Source organism: Schistocerca gregaria, chromosome 2, assembly GCF_023897955.1.
Source record: "Schistocerca gregaria isolate iqSchGreg1 chromosome 2, iqSchGreg1.2, whole genome shotgun sequence".
Classification (NCBI taxonomy): Eukaryota; Metazoa; Arthropoda; class Insecta; order Orthoptera; family Acrididae; genus Schistocerca; species Schistocerca gregaria.
This window is the reverse complement of record NC_064921.1, coordinates 28,807,230-28,826,564: the sequence shown is the minus strand read 5'-3', so window position 1 is coordinate 28,826,564 and position 19,335 is coordinate 28,807,230. Positions and strand designations below refer to the sequence as shown.

Here is a 19,335-nt window from a genome sequence, read left to right as displayed (position 1 = left end):
CCACTGCAAGTACTATGACAGTTAGGCGGGAGCTGAGAAAACTTGGATTGCATGCTCGAGCGGTTGCTCATAAGCCACACATCACGCCGGTAAATGCCAAACGACGCCTCACTTGGTGTAAGAAGCGTTAACATTGGACGATTGAAGAGTGGAAAAACGTTGTGTGGAGTGACGAATCACGGTACATAATGTGGCGATCAGATGGCAGGGTGTGGGTATGGCGAATGCCCGGTGAACGTCATCTGCCAGCGTGTGTAGTGCCAACGGAATTGTTATGGTGTGGTCGTGTTTTTCATGGAGGAGGCTTGCACCCCTTTTTTTGGGTGGCACTATCACATCACAGGCTTACATTGATGTTTTAAGCATCTTCTTGCTTCCCACTGTTGAAGAGCAGTTCGGGGATGGCGACTGCAGCTTTCAACGAGCTCCATATACTACCAGCCTCGACAGAACTAAAATGATAATAATAAGTGACTATGTTGAGCAGTGGCTTCATGCTACTTGTAAGCAGTGGATCTCTGCTACGCTGGATGAAAATGTGGACTCCACTATTTGGAAAAAAAGGAACCCTTATGAATCAGACAAAATCTTTAGCAATAAAAATGAATGATGGATTGCATGTTTTACATATCAATTTTATTAATTTTACAGTTCCATCTGGTGTTAGAAATTCATACAGACATTTTCCGTCCTTTAACTTGAAACATTCTGGCACACAGGAACGGAGCAACAATCATAAGACTGAAGTCTATAAGCATTTATTTATTATGTTGCAAATACAGCACAATTCCGTACACAGCTGTAAAGGCGAAGCCACATGGCGCTACAATTCAGACGTAACCGTGGCTGAGAGTACGTGTTGATTAGCTGTTTCCGCCGAAGGTTAACCTGGAAAGAACCTCAGCATTACTGTTCACAATGACGATTACGTAAAAGAGCACGGAAATCAGAATGTATTTTAAACGACAAAATTGATTCCCTGAAGCTCAATACCATCGAGAGGTTTGACCATGCTCGTACCGCCTATACATCTGTACTTCGCAGCCAAACGCTTCCGTTTGGAAAAAGCGAGTGAGAAGCCTCAGTGCTGCGACTCTGGTCTGGCATTCGTGAAGAGGGCGATTCAAGTCTTCGTTATGCCATCGAGATTTAGCTCTTACTCTTTTCCCCTAAGTCCCATAAGGATACTGCCGGCATGGTTCCTTTGCAAAGGACGATGTCGTTATCCTTCCTTACCCTTTTCACTCCTGGAGTGGACTGCCAATAGCAGAGGTAGCCGTGAGAAAAAGATTGAGTAACCAACGAAAGGGTAATATTCTGCGAGTCCGAGTATGGAATGGTAGAAATCTGAATGTGGTACGGAAACTAGAAAATCTAAAAAGAGAAATGCAAAGCCTCAGTCTAAATATGGTGGGGATCAGTAAAGTTAATCGGCAAGGAGATACGGATTTCTGGTCAGAAATCAACGTCCAAAGAAGTAGGATACCGAGGTACTGAGCAATGACGGGGTGCGTTTGATTCCCTTAGCCGGTAGATAATTAGATAATGAATACCATAGTAAGCAGTTTAGATAAAAGGGAGAGGGATTCTCTAGGAAGTGAAATCACAGAAGTTGCTTACACAAAATCTAGCTACTAGGAAGGCAACGCAAAGAAACTTAGGGCAAAAGAAGAAGTGCCTCAATTAATCTACGAAAGAAGGAAGTAAAAGAAATGGTCAAAAATGATAGAAATGCAGCTATATAAGTCCCATAGGAATTTAATAAATGTGAAGTGAGGGAGGGAAGGTAACACTAAGTGGTTGCAGGAAACCTGTGAAGAGATGGAAACAGCCGTGGTTGTTGGAAGGGCAGATGCAGCATGTAGCAAACTCAAAACAACCTACGGTGGAATTAAAAGAAAGGCAATCACCATTAAGAATGCAGTAGAGATTCCGATGTTGAATGTAGAGGAGAAATCAGACAGGTGGGAAGGATAAACTGAACGTCTCTACCTCACAGGAAGAAACCTGTCAGCGGACGTAACAGAAGAAGAAATGAAAGTGAATTTGGAAGACACAGGGGATCCAATTTCGCAAAGGTATGGAAGATTTACGATTAAATAAGGCAGAGGGCATAGTATCACACCTTCGGAATTATTAAAGTCATTAGGGGAAGTAGTAATCATAAGTCTATTCAACTTGGTGTGTAGAAACATTGAGACTGGACACATCCCATCAGACTTTCTGAAAAACATCATTCACCCTATTCTGAAAGTAGCAACCAGAGATTAGTGCGCTACCTATCGTGCAATCACCTTGACAGCTGATGCATAAATATGCCGACACCAATTAGAAGGATGGAAACGAAAGTCTAGGGTCTCTCAGGTGTCGATCAATTTTGCTTTACGATAGGTAAAGATACCAGAGAGGCAGTTCTATCGTTGTGCTTGTTAATGGAAGCATGACATAAAAAATCAATACACGTTCGTCGGATTTGTCGATCTACATAAAGTGTTCGACAATGTAAATGGGCACAAGATATTCGAAATCCTGAGATCAACAGGAGTACGATTTTAGGTTCAAATGGTTCAAATGGTTCAAATGACTCTGAGCATTATGGGACTTAACTTCTGAGGTCATCAGTCCCCTAGAACTTAGAACTACTTAAACCTAACTAACCTAAGGACATCACACACATCCAAGCCCGAGGCAGGATTCGAACCTGCGACCGTAGCGGTCGCGCGGCTCCAGGCTGTAGCGCCTAGAACCGCTCGGCCACTCCGGCCTTCTACGATTTTAGGAATGAGGAGTAATATATAATGGGTATCAGAATCAAGTAGAATGGAAGACCAGTAATGATTAGGTGTGATCAAAAAGGCAGTATGGCAGAGGAGTAGTTTTTCTTACCCAGTGTTTAACATTTACACCGAATAAGTAATGTCTGGAATAAAAGCTAGGTTTCTGAATGTGACTACACTTGAAGGCGAAAGAATATCAACGATAGAGACTAAGATTCGCAGATTACATTGCCCTCCACTGACAAAACAAGAAAGAAATAAAGAAAGACGACGGCCTAAGCAAGACGGACACAAGAAGCAGCATAGAGGTAGGGCTGTGCGATCTGTAGGGTGCTGATTTTCATACTCTTGACGCCTTTCATACTCTTGACTCTTGAGAATAAGCGTAAATTAAATACGATTTACCGCAAAAAGATTTTTAGGACGTGAAGATGACAGCAAAGTTGGTTGAAACCAGCTGTTTTAAATAGAGAAATATTTTACGCCATCTTGGCTGTTGAATGGTTTTTAACTCTAGGGTGGCAGGTGATACTGTCTGTGATGCATGAGGAATTAAGACAGTTCACCTGCCAGGGAGTAGCTGCAGTGCATTGGTGGTGGCAGGTGTCTGGCAGCGAGTGTCATAGATACAGTGCTGGTTGAGCTAGTCCTTTATTCCACAACAAACACAGCATTTGAGGTAGAGCTGGAAAGCCAGTGGGTGGCCTCTATGGAATAAGCTGCCGAGGCCGGGGAAGCATGCCGGTGTCAGCAGTAGCTCACGAGAAGGGTGGTGCACTGTGTGTTCCCTCAGGTTGCAAAGCGACGCTTACAGCACAGCAGCAATGATGCTGACTCAAGAATGCCGCCGTGTGGCGCACAGTGGATAGTCATTGTGTGGTCTGAAGCAGCGGGTCTGGGAGTGTCCGTAATTTCGTCCACTGTGCAATTCCTGTTTTTGTCCCAGTGACGGAATTTAGAACTGTTGTTAAAAACTGATTTTATTTGCTGTTTGTAAAGATTACTTTTTTTCATATGGAAAACCAAAAGCGAAGAGAAATGAATTCGTTGCCCTAAATGGTTGGTTTGTTGTCATAAAATATGCTCTTCTTCTGCATAACACATAAATTCATATTTGACAAATTTTTAGAATGATGAAAATAACTTGAAAAATTGTTCATTTGTGGCCTTTCAAGTGATTTATAATAGTGAAACCGCCTGACAATGTTACAATGGAAAAATACATTTTTTCGTTAATTGTAATATTAGGAATTTTTGTGGGGGACGATATTATGAACACGTTTTTTGTATTTCTGTTCTTGAACTGTTAATGTTTATGTCCAATACTAACTTTAGTATATTATAACAATAGTGAAATTGTCTGGCAATGTTACAATGGAAAAAATACATTTCAGTTAATTGTAATGTAGGAAATTTTTGTGGGGGACGAAATTATGAATACGTTTTTTGTATTTCTGTTTTTGCAATCTGTTTATGTCAAATAATGGCTTTAGTATATTATAACAATTTAGTTGTAACTTGCATCCAATTGGAGGATAAATTCAGGAATAAAGCCTCAGGTGACGAAAGTAATGGGACACCTCCTAATGTCGTGCCGGACCTGCTCTTGCCCGGCGTCGTGCAGCAGCTCGATGTCGTTGGAAGTGGCCTGCAGAAATGTGAGCCAAGCTACCTTTATAGCCGTCCATAGTTGGAAAAGTGTTGCCACTGCAGGATGTTGTACACGAACTGGTCTCTCCATTGTGATCCATAAATGTTCGACGGGATTCTTGTTGGGCGATGTGGCTGTCCAAATTATTTGCTCAAATTGCCCAGAATGTCCTTCAACCCAATCACGAACAATTGTGACCCAGTGACACGTTTGGGAACATGAAGTCCACGAGTAACCAACCGCAAATGGTCTCCAAGTAACCGAACATGAGCACTTTCACTCAAAGTTCGGTGCAGTTGGACCAGAGGACTCAGTCTATTCCACGTAAACATAGTCTGCACCATTATGGAGCCACCTCCAGCTTGCACGGTTCCTTGTTGATAACCTTGTCCGTGACTTTGTGGGGTCTGTGCCCAGCTTGAATCCTACCATTAGCTCTTACCAACTGAAATCTGGACACATCTGGCCAGGCCACGGTTTTCCAGTCGTCTAGCTTCCAACTTATACGATCACCGAGCCCAGGAAAGGTGCTGCAGGCAATGTCATGCTCTTGGCAAAGTGGTCGTCTGATGCCCGCTAATGCCAAATTTTGCCCTACTGTCCTAATGGACACTTTCATCATAGGTCCCACTTCGATTTCTGCGGTCATTTCATACAGTGTTGCTTGTCTACTAGCACTGACAACTGTATACAAACGCCACTGCTCTCGGTCGTTAAGTGAAGGCCGCGGGACACTGTGCAGTCTGAGACCAGAAGTAATGCCTGAAATCTGGTATTCTCGGGATATTCTTGCCACTGTGTATCTCAGAACATAGAATTCAAAAAAATGGTTCAAATGGCTCTGAGCACTATGGGACTTAACATCTGTGGCCATCAGTCCCTTAGAACTTAGAACTACTTAAACCTAACTAACCTAAGGACATCACACACATCCATGCCCGAGGCAGGATTCGAACCTGCGACCGTAACAGTCGCGCGGTTCCGGACTGAGCGCCTAGAACCGCTAGACCACCGTGGCCGGCAATATAGAATTCCCCAAAAATTTCCGAAACGGAATGTCCCATGCATCTAGCTCCAACTACCACTCCAAGTTCAAAGTCTTTTAATGACCGTCATACGGTCATAATCGTGTTCTAAACCTTTTCATATGAAGTACCTGTGCACAAATGACAGCTCCACTAATGCACTGCCTGTTTATGCTTTATGTACACGTGCGTATTGCTACCTCATGACTTCGTCAGGTCAGTGTAAAGTGCATACTAACGAGTCTGCCAGCGTGTCCAGAAGCCCTGTCAGTGGTGTAATGTGTAGCAACACTCTTTCCAGAGGCGTTGGACGACGTCTTCTGCATTGACAGTTCACTGAATAATTGTTCTTTTGTACTGAACACATGCTTTTGAGCCAGGCTCCTGATGACATCGTTTTGCTGATTCAATCGCAGAAGTCATTCGCAATGCCAGCCAAACCATGGTGCGACACTCCTCTCCCCTTGCACTGGACTGTCTTCTCTTTACTCTCCTGGAAATAATATCAACGATGTCCTTGGTTCGACATTTTTAATAGTCTCCTCCGTTTCTCCTTACTACAGCTTGGACCACACTGTTCACTGGCAGCTTATGATATTAATTACTAATTTCTAGTGGTAACCCGATTCTTCTAGCAACTCATGCACTGTGAGCTCCAGCAATCGGAAACAAGTTACACGAAGTAGAGTCAGTACGACAAGAGTACCAGAAGCCAAGACACATAATCTCATGTCTTTAATACATTGTTCATCACGGTGTTTTGTACTTGCTGGAACATCTGCTCTGTGGTAATGCACCCTTTTCCCCTGCTATCTGTTCGTCGAGTAAATGGATTACTTCCCAGGCGGGAAGTAACCCCAATGGTTTATCCACAAAATACAAGGGCTGTTTCATATTCACAATAGAGATCCCAGTGATAGTAGCTGACAGATGAAAATCTACTTTTGAGATGTCATAAGTTGTGCCACTATATTCTAGTTCTAGTCTCAGCATCTCTTTCAGTGAGCCCCTCTCTTAGCAGTTTAAAATAACCACTTTCGCTTTGAATATGGAATAGATCCAACGCAAGCCGACCTTAGGGAGTAAGAGTGTGGTGCTACCACATATTCACTTGTTCCGAGCTTCGTTAAAACATCTGTACTAGTCCCTTTGCTTTGGTCTTCACTATTTAGCCATATCTCTCAAAGTAGGAGTTTGTCCACGGACAGTAAAGCGTAACTTTGCCTTTCTTTAGAAATCAACATCTGCTCTTGTGATCTTACATGTAGGTACTTTCCCAGAGATTCCCACTTCATCTGTTCGGGATGGACTATGTAACATCAATACCGTGTGCCGGTACTTGCCACTCGTAACTGAACTAGTACTAAAATTAGAAGGAAGGTCAGCATTGGTCGTAATTTTGATGATTTATTAACAGCATAATCGATTTTCGATCACATAATGATAATCATCAGTGCTCTAGCGTACAAATTAAAGCTCGCAGACACTGGTGTCTAGTTATTAGCAGTAATAAAAGCTATGAAACGATCACAATAACTTATTGTGCCTATGAGCTTTTTTAATTTGTACGCTAAAACACTGAAGATGATCACTATGTGATCGAAAATCGATTTTGCTGTTAATAAATCATCAAAATTACGGCCAATGCTGACCTTCCTTCTAATTTTATTTATCATATGGTCGTTGTGGACACAGCTCTCTGTGGAGTCGCCAACCGATGAACTAGTATTTGCAGCTGGGCTGTACCAGTGACAGAAGAACGAAAAGCTCGGCCCACTCAGTTTAACTTCTGGTACCACTTCTGCTATTAATTCCTTCTTGACCTCCCATAGACCAACCAGAAATTGTTCCAGGGGTAACATTGTACGATTCAACTGCCCAGGTACTGCTTGGTGTATGGTCTCCTCTAATGCTGTTATCTCTACCCTTGCATCCCTTTTGCTACCAGTTAGGAGTTCGCGACTGTCACTATTTCATATGAAACATCTAGCTGGGACTGTATCACGTTTCGCTCTAGATTCGCCATGTCCACGGTTGTTTTAGCAGACTCTGTCAGTTCTCTTGTTGGTTCATACGACGTTCGAGTCTTATTCAGCATGCCTTGTTCCGAATTTGTTAGATGCGTGGTGTGGCACTCCGACGTAGCGTTTCTCCTACCACCTAGTCTTCTTACTTGTCCCAGCGAATCATTTATTTTTCATTTATCATCAGTACCAATGGTCCCTTAGATCAACTTCAGTAACCTACCAGCTGTATTCAAACAAACATCATCTCGCGTGGCAATACGGATAGCACTTTGTGCTACTACTCACTTAGACGTAAGCATTGATTCTCTCGTCGTAATTCCTCAAACACTCTGTTCTTCTCGGCCTCAAGATCTAATTTTGCGAGTGAAACTTTTGTGTACAAGGGTGGCTAGTTAGGATGACACCCTCCTGCCTGGAGAACAGCACCCCTACCTTCAGTTGTTGATTCTGCATCCGTTTACCACCATGGGCGGAGTTACCATGAGAAAAATATTGAACAATCAACGAAAGGATAACGTTCTACGAGTCGGGACGTGGAATGTCGTAAGCGTGAACGTGGTAGAGAAACTAGAAAATCTGAAAAGGGAAATGCAAAGACTCAGTCTAGATATGATAGGTGTCAGTGAAGTGAAGTGGAAAGAAGACAAGGATTTCTGGTCAGATGAGTATAGGGTAATATCAACAGCAACAGAAAATGGTATAACGGGGGTAGGATTCGTTATAAATAGGAAGGTAGGACAGAGAGAATGAAGGGTTCAGTGATAGGGTTATTCTCATCTGAATCGACAGAAAACCAACACCGACAACGATAGTTTAGGTATACATGCCGAAGTCGCAAGCTGAAGATGAAGAGACAGAGAAACTGTATGAAGATATTGAGAGGGCAATACAGTATGTAAAGGGGGATGAAAATCTAATAGTCATGGGGCAGGAATGCAGTTGTAGGGGAACGAGTAGGAGGAAAGTGTAGAGGAGAATATGGGCTTAGAACAAGGGGTGAAAGAGGAGAAATCTTATTGAGTTCTGTAACAAGTTTCAGCTAGTGATAGCGAATACTCTCTTCAAGAATCACAAAAGGAGGAGGTATACTTGGAAAAGGCTGGGTGATACGGGAAGATTTCAGTGAGATTACATCATAGTCAGAGAGAGATTCCGAAATCAGATACTGGATTGTAAGGTGTACCCAGAAGAATATACAGACTCAGATCACAATATAGTAGTAATAAAGAGTAGGCTGAAGTTTGACAGAGATTCCGAAATGAGTACTGGATTGTAAGGCGTACCCAGAAGCAGATACAGACTCAGATCACAATATAGTAGTGATGAAGAGTAGGCTGAAGTTTAAGACATTAGTCAGAAAGAATCAATAAGCAAAGAAGTGTGATACGGAAGTATCTGCGTTACATATACTCTTTCCAACTTTCAGTTTTCCCTTCTTTTCTCAGAACCGGTTTTCCATCTGAACTCTTGATATTCCTAGAGCTGCTTCTCTTTTCTCGAAAGGTCTCTTTAGTATTCTTGTAGGCAACATCTATCCTGCTTCTAAATCATTACATTTGACTTATAGTCATGCTTGCTTAGACTTTTTTCACTTCCTGTTAATTTTTTACATTTTTTTATTTTATTATTTTTTATCTTTTAGACGTTTGTGTTCCCTTTCACCTCTTATGTTATGGCACAGTGGAGACTATATCGCATGTTGTCCTCCATACATCGTCATTTAATAGCAAAATAGTGAAATATATCCCCATACATTTACTTATTGCAGCAAAATTGTAACGAATTGCCCTATACAGCGCATTGTTGTCGCAAAAATTGTATCAAGGTACTCTAAACATCGGTATGTTGGTGGCAGCAAAGTTGCCCTTCTTATAGCAAAGCTGTAACAATTTAGGCACATCACGATGTTACAGATAAGCATCAACTGCCATTACTCCTCAACCATGGTGACTACCACTGCCCTGAATGCTATGGCACCGTGATCGTCAGTTCATCAGTGACTACCATTATCCCAAGGATGAACACCAGTGTCTCCAGATCCTGTTGACTGGGACAATGATAGTAAGTTGACGAGAGGTTTGTCATTACCCTAGGTACAACTGGGTAGGGCAGTTACTGTCAACTAACATTGTGATTGCCATTGTTTGGAGATTTGTGTGTGGGGCAGTGACGAACGGTTTTCAGGGTGACTACGATTACCTGACGTATTACTGTGGAGCAATGATGGTTAGTCGACCAGTTTACTACCATTACCTCTCGACCGTGGTGACTACAATTACTGTGAATGAAAGTGCTGCTAAGATATGGCGACTACCACAATCCTGACTGTGGTGACCGCCTTCACCCTCAACATCTGGTGACCTAGCCCAATAGTGCGTGCCAGCCACTGAATCTCAAGCAGTGCTGTAACACCAGAAGATGGCAGTGCATGTAGCAGTGGCTGTCAGCTACCACATCTCCCCTGTTTTCTGATCAGTTACAGACAAGCAAGAAGTGAAATTGTAACGCATTGCTGTATACATCGTCATGTTAAGGCAAAATTGTGACAGATTGCTACATTACGGCAAAATTGTGACAAATCACCGCATGAGTCACTACTGATATACAAAATTGTAACAAAATGCTCCTGTTATAACAAAAATATAACAAAATTTCGCCATATATCGGTATGTTATGAAAAATGTAACAAATTGCCCATAAATGGGCATGTTACAGCAAAAACTCTAAGAAATTACTCTATACATCGCTATGTGAAAACAAAATTTCGACAAACTCGCTGTGTTATAGGAAAATTATAACAAATAGCACTTACACTTTGATGTACTACAGCGAAACTGCAACACATCATCTCGTACATGACCAATGAGTATGTCCTAGCGGATCTCTGATAGCTCCCTAACACCAGGAGCTGGCATTGCATGTTAAGCAGCTTGACAGTGGGAATCAGTCACTGGATCTCGAATAGTATCCCAAGCAATAAACAAAATTGTAAAAATTGCTCCATACATCAACTTTAAACAAAGTTGTAGCAAACTGCGTCATATATAACCATTTTTGCATAAAGCGGTATCAATTTGTCCCACACATCGCCAGCTCAGCAAGGTGAGTCTTAACTGGTAAAATATGACTTGTTCCAACAAGCAAAAGCGATACATCAGCAAGTTGAGGTCTGTTGGTGCCAGCAAATGAAGACTTCTTCCAACAAGCAAACTGCTTTGTCAGATTTGTGATAATTCATGTGTACATTAGCACTGTATCTATGAGATCACAAGCCACGTCACCTTTACTATGATGTCATAATTACACCATGTACAGATCATTGAAATTGACACTATGATATCAGAATCAGTGCAGCATTTTACTGACCATCATAACAAAACAACCAGTCAGTGTGTACCTGACATCTTGGGTTGTGAGCGTGCACAGACAAGGTCCAGTGACTTGTGCCTGATGTCATGGTGATGTTGTAGTAAAGCGGTCTGGCTTGTGACATCATAGATGGGATATTCACATAAGCACATGATGTAACGAAACTACATATTTTGTTGTTGGGACGTCCTGACTTTCTGGCATTGATAAGTCTCATCTTGTTTGTTAGAATAACTCAACTTCTTTAGTTGGTGATGTTCAGGGTAATATGTTACAGTTTGGTGTAAGAATAGTGACAATTGGGGCACTTTGTTACAGTTTCATTTGATGCTTATCTGTAACCAAATATGAAATGTGGGATATCAATAGCTACAACCCACTATCAAAATGTGACAAACAATCACACACACACACACACACAGCTGCCATTATTACTGCATCCAACGGTGTTCAGCACAAGAGTAGTCACCATTACTAGGAGAGTGCCATTACAGTTTTACTGTAACATAACAATATACAGGTCAGTTTTCTACTATATTGGCGTAAAATGATGGTCATTGTGGGGCAAAATGTCATTTAGTCTCCATTGTGCATTAACATAAGTTAGAATTGTTAGCATAAGATGAAAAATGTTTTACATTGTCAGATAACAGTAACACCCTATCATGCAGCCTGTAAGAAACATGGGTGACTTTTAAAAGTAGTTGAATGTGGATAGTTGAAGGACAGCAACACCTGTTTCTTACCTAGAGAAAGGTGTATTACGACTGGTCAGTATGCTGTTTCATCAAAGTGTCATGTAGTTACCACTGTGTGACAACGTAAATCAGTTCTCAAGAAGTACAATTAAACCTGCAAGTTAGAACAGTAGTGTCTGGTGTTTACACAAATAATTTCGATAATTTTTGGTTTCTGTGTACTTCACACATCAAAGTACTCTAATTTATAAATACCGAAGTCTGTAAGTTAGACGAGCAGTAGTACCATGTGTGTTATGTAATGTTATTAAGAAATCTTTATGGATTTTGACAAATAACACAGACATTTAACGCAAAGTTAGAATTTACGTTCAGTAGGCCCAATTGAAGGAAGGTAATGTTGACTTCGGTGCTTGTGTTAACATGCGACTCATTGCTCTACAGTACTAGCCTCAAGCCCATCAGTACGTAGGTTACTGTTCATCACGAACTTGGTTTTGCAGTCAGTGCAATGTTTACAAATGCGGAGTTGGCAGATGCCCATTTGATGTATGGATTAGCACGGGGCAATAGCCGTGGCGCAGTACGTTTGTATCGAGACAGATTTCCAGAACGAAGGTGTACCGACAGGAAGACGTTCAAAGCAATTGATCGGCGTCTTAGGGAGCACGGAACATTCCAGCCTATGACTCGCAACTGGCGAAGATCTAGAACGACGAGGACACCTGCAATCGACGAGGCAATTCTAAAGTCAGCGTCAGAGAAGTTGCTGCTGTACAAAGTAACGTTGACCACGTCACTGTATGGAGAGTGCTACGGGAGAACCAGTTGTTTCCGTACCATGTACAGCGTGTGCAGGCACTATCAGCAGCGGATTGGCCTCCACGGGTACACTTCTGCGAATGGTTCATCCAACAATGTGTCAATCCTCATTTCCGTGCATATGTTGTCTTTACGGATGAGGTTTCTTTCCAACGTGATAAAAATTGTAAATTTTCACAATCAACATGTGTGGGCTGATGAGAATCCGCACGCAATTGCGCAATCATGTCATCAACACAGATTTTCTGTGGACGTTTGGGCAGGTATTGTTGGTGATGTTCTTCCACCTACGCTCAATGGAGCACGTTATCATGATTTCATACGGGATACTCTACCTGTGCTGCTAGAACATGTGTCTTTACAAGTACTACACAACATGTGGTTCATGCACGATGGAGCTCCTGCACATTTCAGTCGAAGTGTTCGTACGCTTCTCAACAACAGATTCGGTGACCGATGGATTGGTAGAGGAAATTGAGCTCTAACATGGAAAGTAAGCGTTTCCGGACACATATCCACATAACAAACTTTTTTTCTTTGTGTGTGAGGAATGTTTCCTGAAAGTTTGGCCGTACCTTTTTGTAATATATATATATATATATATATATATATATATATATATATATATATATATATATATATATATATATGTTTGTGTGTGTACTTATATTTAACGTTAACAATCCGGACAATTTGGTCGTGGAAATATGTAAATTTGGAGTAGTGTTGTGCCTTACACCACATGTGGTACAGATAATGCATGTAGCCCATTGAAAAGTGCTGCTTAATCTGTAAGGTAGATCACTGATTCGAAGTTACTCCAATGTTGTCAAGAACTTTACTACATAATTTTGCTATGTAATGGAATACTTGGAACACTGTACTTATTTAGAAAAGGGAAGAAAAATTTACGTAAAACGACAAATAAAACAGGCATTTGTATGTGGAATACTTCATTATGGTCAGTATGTTTACATATTTTCGATAAGTCATTCACGTTTTTCATGTACTTTCGAACATGACGCCTCTTTCAGACACTTTTGATCATTGCACAATTTTGGCTTGTAACATTAGTGGATTTGCAAACCGTAACTGGCCTAATTCCTCAATTTGTAATTTTCTTAAAATTTCCTTTTAAATTTCCGATGACTACCACCTTGGAATTTTTTTTAATTTACCACCACCGCCACCTTGCATTTTGGAACTACGCACCCTCCCTGCCCTCATCTTGTATTTTTGAATTTCATGCGGTCTTCGAGATCAGCGACAGGAGCACCATCTCCATCATGTATTTCAGTAGCTGCCTTGCAAGTCTTTCAACGGCAAATAGAGTGACCGATAGTAATCAAAATTTTCTTTTGTATTGTTTAACCAAATGAGACATACTGCCAATTTTTCCCATCTGAAGATCACATAGTGAAGCTGGGTCTCCAAAAGCCCCAGAATTCCACTTTCTGCATTATCCGAAGAAATTGCTGCCTATGGAACAAACCATCTCTTTCGCTTCCTAACGTGCGAATGTTGACGAAACCCATGCACCGCCTGAAAAGGCCTCGTTATAGAAGATTTTCTATTATGCCGCATTACACAGTACAAGCTGAGAGACTACGGAACAACTGATCCTCAGTGACGGGTAAGTGCAGGATGACACAAACACTGCTGTTGTGTGTGAGTGGACATGTCGTACCTTGTGCCGATATGACTGCATAGTGTCTAACACTTTATTTGTTATTTTCTCGTTTTATGAATTTAAATAGAAAAATTGGTGTCGAGGAGTATTACATAACTGAAAAATATGTATACGCGAAACACAACAGCCATTTGAGAAAGAGAAATGGAAGCCCTACAACAGTCACTGTCAGACTAGTACCAACGACGTTAGAGAATTATCGTTCCATGCGTAGTCTGTCATTAGCGCCATAACACAAACGGTGCGTCCGGGGTGGTGAAATTTCCGCGAATTACGGATTGCTGATGAATGGAGTCGCATTTGACAGTTGTAGCATCGCGCTTTAGTGTTTACTTCGTAGATTCTTATTCAAATTGCGTGTGAGTTTCGTATAGGAGGTGCAATTTCGAGTCTTAGTTACTGTAATCGTAAATTCAGCAGATTGTAGCGCAGTCGTTAGGCATCTGTACAGGTTAGTTGATACATTCTTTGCGTGTTTCGCTTGCGTTATCTAGGCACGGACTCGTGTTTCGGCAACTGTTGTTCAACATCGATTAGAATGGACAGGGACTGGGATTGCTGTGTTCGGATGAGGGCTGACTTGGCATCCCTTCGCTCACATCTGCAATCGGCGCTGACTTCGGTCGCGCAGCTTGAGGCTGTTGCCAATGGGCACCACTGTGGGGAGCCGGACTCGGGTATCACGGGGATGTCAACCTCATCCCGTCTGTCCCCAGATCGGTCTGCCGCTGTGGTTGCCCCGGTTGCTGCCCGCAGTGGGGCTGAGCCCTCGCCTGTGGTTGATTGGGAGGTCGCTCCAAGGCGTAGTAGGCAGCGAAAGACGTCCCCGGAGGCTGATCAGAAAGCCTCCCCGGTGGGTCTGACAAACCGGTTTCAGGCACTGTCTCTGGCTGAACCAGATGCAGCTTCCTGCCCTGTTTCAGAGGATCATTCTCAGTCTTCAAGGTCCGGGCAATCGGAGAGGGTGGGCTTACTGGTAGTGGTAGTTGGGAGCTCCAATGTTAGGCGCGTAATGGGGCCCCTTAGGGATACGGCGGCTAAGGAGGGGAAGAAATCCAGTGTGCACTCCGTGTGCAATCCGGGAGGAGTCATTCCTGATGTGGAAAGGGTCCTTCCGGATGCCATGAAGAGCACAGGGTGCAGCCAGCTGCAGGTGGTGGCACATGTCGGCACTAATGACGTGTGTCGCTTTGGATCTGAGGAAATTCTCTCTGGATTCCAGCGGCTATCTGATTTGGTGAAGGCTGCCGGTCTGGCTTACGAGATGAAGGCAGAGCTCACCATCTGCAGCATCGTTGACAGAACCGACTGCGGACCTTTGGTGCAGAGCCGGGTGGAGGGTCTGAATCAGAGGCTCAGAAGGTTTTGCGACCGTATTGGCTGCAGATTCCTTGACTTGCGCCATAGGGTGGTGGGGTTTCGGGTTCCGCTAAATAGGTCAGGAGTTCACTACACTCAGCTGGCGGCTACACGGGTAGCGGAGGCTGTGTGGCGTGGACTGGGCGGTTTTTTAGGTTAGAAGGCCTCGGGAAAGTGCGGGATGGGCTGCAATGTCAAAGGGTGCTTGGCAATTACAGGACGTGCTTGGATCAAGGAACAGTCGGAATTATAGTTGTAAATTGTTGTAGTTGCGCTGGAAAAGTCCCTGAGCTTCAAGCGCTAATAGAAAGCACAGAAGCTGATATCGTTATAGGTACAGAAAGCTGGCTAAAGCCTGAAATAAGTTCTGCAGAAATTTTTACGAAGTCTCAGACGGTGTTCAGGAAAGATAGATTAGGCAGAATTGGTGGTGGAGTGTTTGTGTCTGTCAGTAGTGGTTTATCTTGTAGTGAAGTCGAAATAGATACTCCGTGCGAATTGGTATGGGTGGAGGTTATATTTAACAGCCGAATTAAGTTAATAATTGGCTCCTTCTACCGACCCCCAGACTCCGATGATACAGTTGCGGAACAGTTCAGAAAAAGTTTGAGTCTCGTAACAAATAAATACCCCACTCATACGGTTATAGTTGGTGGGGACTTCAACCTACCCTCGGTATGTTGGCAAAAATACTTGTTCAAAACCGGTGGTAGGCAGAAAACGTCTTCCGAGATTGTCCTAAATGCTTTCTCCGAAAATTATTTCGAGCAGTTAGTCCACGAACCCACGCGAATTGTAAATGGTTGCGAAAACACACTTGACCTCTTAGCCACAAACAATCCAGAGCTGATAGAGAGCATCATGACTGATACAGGGATTAGTGATCACAAGGTCATTGTAGCTAGGCTCAGTACCATTTCTTCCAAATCCATCAGAAACAAACGCAAAATAATTTTATTTAAAAAAGCGGATAAAGTGCCACTAAAAGCCTTCCTAAAAGACAATTTCCATTCCTTCCGAACTGACTATGCAAATGTAGACGAGATGTGGCTCAAATTCAAAGATATAGTAGCAACAGCAATTGAGATATTCATACCTCATAAATTGGTAAGAGATGGAACGGATCCCCCGTGGTACACAAAAAAGGTCCGAACGCTGTTGCAGAGGCAACGGAAAAAGCATGCGAAGTTCAGAAGAACGCGAAATCCCGAAGATGGGCTAAAATTTACAGACGCCCGAAATTTGGCACGTACTTCGATGCGAGATGCTTTAATAGGTTTCACAACGAAACATTGTCTCGAAATTTGGTAGAAAATCCGAAGAAATTCATGTCGTATGTAAAGTACACTAGCGGCAAGACGCAGTCAATAGCTTCGCTGCGCAGTGCCGATGGTACTGTTATCGACGACTGTGCCGCTAAAGCGGAGTTATTGAACGCAGTTTTCCGAAATTCCTTCACCAGGGAAGACGAATGGAATATTCCAGAATTTGAAACACGAACATCTGCTAGCATGAGTTTCTTAGAAGTAGATACCTTAGGGGTTGCGAAGCAACTCAAATCGCTTGATACGGGCAAGTCTTCAGGTCCAGATTGTATACCGATTAGGTTCCTTTCAGATTACGCTGATACTATAGCTCCCTACTTAGCACTCATATACAATCGCTCGCTCACCGATAGATCTGTACCTACAGATTGGAAAATTGCGCAGGTCGCACCAGTGTTCAAGAAGGGTAGTAGGAGTAATCCATTTAACTACAGACCTATATCATTGACGTCGGTTTGCAGTAGGGTTTTGGAGCATATACTGTATTCAAACATTATGAATCACCTCGAAGGGAACGATCTATTGACACGTAATCAGCATGGCTTCAGAAAACATCGCTCTTGTGCAACGCAGCTAGCTCTTTATTCGCACGAAGTAATGGCCGCTATAGTTGATTCCGTATTTCTAGATTTCCGGAAAGCTTTTGACACCGTTCCTCATAAGCGACTTCTAATCAAGCTGCGGAGCTATGGGGTATCGTCTCAGTTGTGCGACTGGATTCGTGATTTCCTGTCAGGAAGGTCGCAGTTCGTAGTAATAGACGGCAAATCATCGAGTAAAACTGAAGTGTTATCAGGTGTTCCCCAGGGAAGCGTCCTGGGACCTCTACTGTTCCTAATCTATATAAATGACTTGGGTGACAATCTTAGCAGTTCTCTTAGACTGTTCGCAGATGATTCTGTAATTTACAGTCTAGTAAGGTCATCCGACGACCAGTATCAGCTGCAAAGCGATTTAGAAAAGATTGCTGTATGGTGTGTCAGGTGGCAGTTGACGCTAAATAACGAAAAGTGTGAGATGATCCACATGAGTTCCAAAAGAAATCCGTTGGAATTCGATTACTCGATAAATAGTACAATTCTCAAGGCTGTCAATTCAACTAAGTACCTGGGTGTTAAAATTACGAACAACTTCAGTTGGAAGGACCACATAGATAATATTGTCGGGAAGGCGAGCCAAAGGTTGCGTTTCATTGGCAGGACACTTAGAAGATGCAACAAGTCCACTAAAGAGACAGCTTACACTACACTCGTTCGTCCTCTGTTAGAATATTGCTGCGCGGTGTGGAATCCTTACCAGGTGGGATTGACGGAGGACATCGAAAGGGTGCAAAAAAAAGGGCAGCTCGTTTTGTATTATCACGTAATAGGGGAGAGAGTGTGGCAGATATGATACACGAGTTGGGATGGAAGTCATTACAGCATAGACGTTTTTCGTCGCGGCGAGACCTTTTTACGAAATTTCAGTCACCAACTTTCTCTTCCGAATGCGAAAATATTTTGTTGAGCCCAACCTACATAGGTAGGAATGATCATCAAAATAAAATAAGAGAAATCAGAGCTCGAACAGAAAGGTTTAGGTGTTCGTTTTTCCCGCTCGCTGTTCGGGAGTGGAATAGTAGAGAGATAGTATGATTGTGGTTCGATGAACCCTCTGCCAAGCACTTAAATGTGAATTGCAGAGTAGTCATGTAGATGTAGATTGTGTTCAGTGACAAATTGCAATTCTGCGGGGGACTGATGACCTCAGATGTTAAGTCCCATAGTGCTCAGAGCCATTTGCAATTGTGCGCTGCCCAGATGAACATCGTTGGCGAAAGTATCGGCGATCTTGTGGGAGGTCCCTTACCTCCTGTGTTTCCGAGGCACACAGTGATGCTAATCCTTGCGCCTTGGGGAGGTCACCCCTAGGATGGGACTTCAGATCGCGGCTGGGAATGATTTCGGGAACTCTGACGCCACAATGGTACATCACGAACGTCTGTTTATTCATAAGTTACCTCTCATTCGAGAGTATTGTGGTGCCATTTTTCAGCTGCTAGTCCACATATAGCACGTGTCTTCAGGGCTGTCTGCGTGATGCTGAGGTACTCTCATGGCGAGCAATATCGCTAAATCTGTCCACAATAGAAAACGTGTCGATACCAGATCGGACGGAAACTCCGACCCGCTGCCAACATCCAAGATATCAAGCACCAGTTGCAACAGCTGTGGCCCATCTCACCTCGGGAGATGATATGACCGAATCAGTCATCACATCCACATCAGAGGGCAGCAATGCAACTGATATGTGTGGTCCTACCACCAAGTTCTTTGTAAATGTGAATCGATATTGTAATCACCGAAGTAGCGTCACATACTTTCTCAGCTCACGAAGTTTGATTTTGCATCTTTTTCCCTTTGCGGCTGCTGCACTTCATGTGATTGTTTGGGTTTTACTATTATTTTCTGTACTAAAGCAAATAAAATAATTTGGTATTGTTGGCTGCAGAACCACGATACCATCAAACACCTGATCCGAAATTTTCTTGTTTATTCACACACGATAACATCTTTTCATCTCCAAGTTTGAGTGTTGTTTCTTGCGTGTACG

General features: G+C 42.8%; 1 protein-coding gene across 1 annotated transcript in view; it reads right to left on the bottom strand.

Annotated features, from left to right (window-relative positions):
- Window positions 1-619: 619 nt before the first annotated feature.
- Window positions 620-19,335, bottom strand: part of LOC126335621 (uncharacterized) — a 127,264-nt gene continuing 108,548 nt past the window's right edge. The window contains exon 5 of the mRNA XM_049999075.1: window positions 620-888. The gene's annotated coding sequence lies outside the window, so the exon portion shown is untranslated. The remainder of the gene's footprint in view (window positions 889-19,335) is intronic.